Genomic DNA, 2,279 nt, shown 5'->3' with positions numbered 1-2,279 from the left:
GGGCTATGCGCGCGGTCTAGCTGCCGCGCGCGGGCCTCGGCGCCCATGCGCCCGGGCAGCCTCGCGAGGCCCTCGGGGGCCTCACATGGTTTTAAAAGTGATGTGGCATGTTTTTTTCATGAAATGTTTTTTATTTTCCTCGCACAAGGGGGTATTTTAAGATGTTTTACAATGAAATTAAAAAAAAAAGTGTCGCATCCTCGGAAAATTCAATGTCTACTGGTGTCAGATTGGCAAAAGCTCATAATCCTCTTTAGGGGGGTGTTCAGACGGATTCGGTTGACGGCTTGACACGGGTATGCGGCTAAGGCATGCCGCTCCGTATGGTGTGTGCTCGATTGTCCCTCGGTATGCTTAGTGTGCTTCTCGTTTAATCAAATATATAGCACACACTATGTGGAGGAACGGATGTTATATTCACCCTCCGCCTCGTTGTGGGTAGGGAGCAATAGTATTAACTAGAGGTTCATGAAAAACCAAAAAAAAAAAAAAAGTGTCGCACTTTCGGAAAATTCAATGTCTACTGGGATCAGATTGGCAAAAGCTCAGAATACTCTTTAGGGGAGGGTGGTTGGTTGAGGTTGGAGGTGGTCTCCCCCGAGTAGGCGGAAACATGGGCAATGGCCCCCACGTGGGGCCATGTATGCCGCCTACTCCACCGAACGTTGGTTACCCGTTTCTATTTTTAAATAAATATATTTTTATTTAATTTTTAATAGAAAAAATTGACGGAAATACGAGGCGGGCGGTAAAATGACAGAAATATGAGGGTGAAAATTTGAGGACGGTGATAAATTGACGGAAATTCGAGGAGGGCGGTAAATTGACGGAAATTAGAGGAGGAAAAATACGAGGAAGGCGGTAAATTGATGGAAACACGAGGAAGGCGGGGGAAATCGACGGAAATATAAAAATTTATATATTTATATGAATATGTTATGAAATTAATATAATATATAAAATATATATACGATGGGTGGAATTGACGGAAATACGAGAGGGGGGGGGTTGTGATTATAATATATATAAAATTGTCGTCAATGGTGCCCCACAAGAAGAGTTGTAGTCTTTATTTTGTACATTTGATGTAATAAAGTCTCATGAAGACTCTTGCTTGTAATTGCTTATTCATTAATAAAAAGTTGAAACGTTCACTCATTCTTCCTTGTCTGTTTGAAGCTTTATGATAAAACCTTAGTCTTTAGTCCATAAACAAACTTAACAACTTACGAAGAGACAAATGTAGATTTGCATGAACAAACTCTGCGTAGTTTGCTTAAAACGATATATTCGCAATCTAAGGGTCAAATGACTATTGACCTCAGTACGATTGTTAGGAGAATCTATGATGTCTGGTTATGGGGCATTGAGAGTTGGAGACTCTATAGTTCTTCTAGGTATCTTCCGAATGTACTGAATTGACCAGTGCACTTCTAGAGACAAAATAAGAACAAACCATTTAACCTCTTATGTCTCGAAGTCACTTTGTATGAATTGCATCGTGCTTACCTTAATCCTGAAATGAGACATGCTATTTCACAGCTTACGTATTCTCATTTGAGAAAGTCAGAGTTCGGACTCACTATGTGATTCTGAACAGGGCCTATTGGTGAAGTACTAAGTTGTGAGAATGTCATGAGTAACTTTGTGAAGTTCTCATAGATATGGAATTCATGTACAAGATTGCTGAAATGCAATGTATATCACCTCATGCTTTGTTCCTTGGAATGTGAATAAATGAACATTGTTTCTAACTTATTCACAAGCGACAAATGAGTTGATGAAATAACAGCTAGAAGGGTAAAATGGTAATTTTGTAAATCCCGACTAGCTGATGATATTCATGAAGGGTAAACACTGATAATATTCTGTGGATCCGCTCATTACAATTAGGTTGAATTATTGAGTAGAAAATAAATTCATTTGAACCGAGAGATTTTCAGTGTCAACTCTTTAGTGGAGTCAGTTGACATTAAGCTAAACTTGGAAAAAGTTTGTGAACTTTTGAGCCCAAGTATTTAGCTCAAACTTTGTTCATTTGGATCCATGAGGTCACTGTCACGAATCACATTGACTAGGAATAGTTAAACTAGAAGCTAAGTCAAAACAAGAACGCGACAAGTTTTACGAAAATTGTCAAAAGGGTATTTTTGTCTCTTTTGAGACATAGGATGAAATGAATGTCAATAAATTTTGACATGGTCATTTGATGACATGCATCACTCGGCCAGTATTAGTTTTATTGGGCCTTGTGGATTAATTTCATTTCATAAGAATTT

The sequence above is a fragment of the Urtica dioica genome, chromosome 7 (assembly GCF_054948205.1).
Source record: "Urtica dioica subsp. dioica isolate 48M chromosome 7, U.dioica_male_clone48M_v1_H2, whole genome shotgun sequence".
NCBI classification, from domain to species: Eukaryota; Viridiplantae; Streptophyta; class Magnoliopsida; order Rosales; family Urticaceae; genus Urtica; species Urtica dioica.
Note: the sequence above shows the minus strand (reverse complement) of the source record.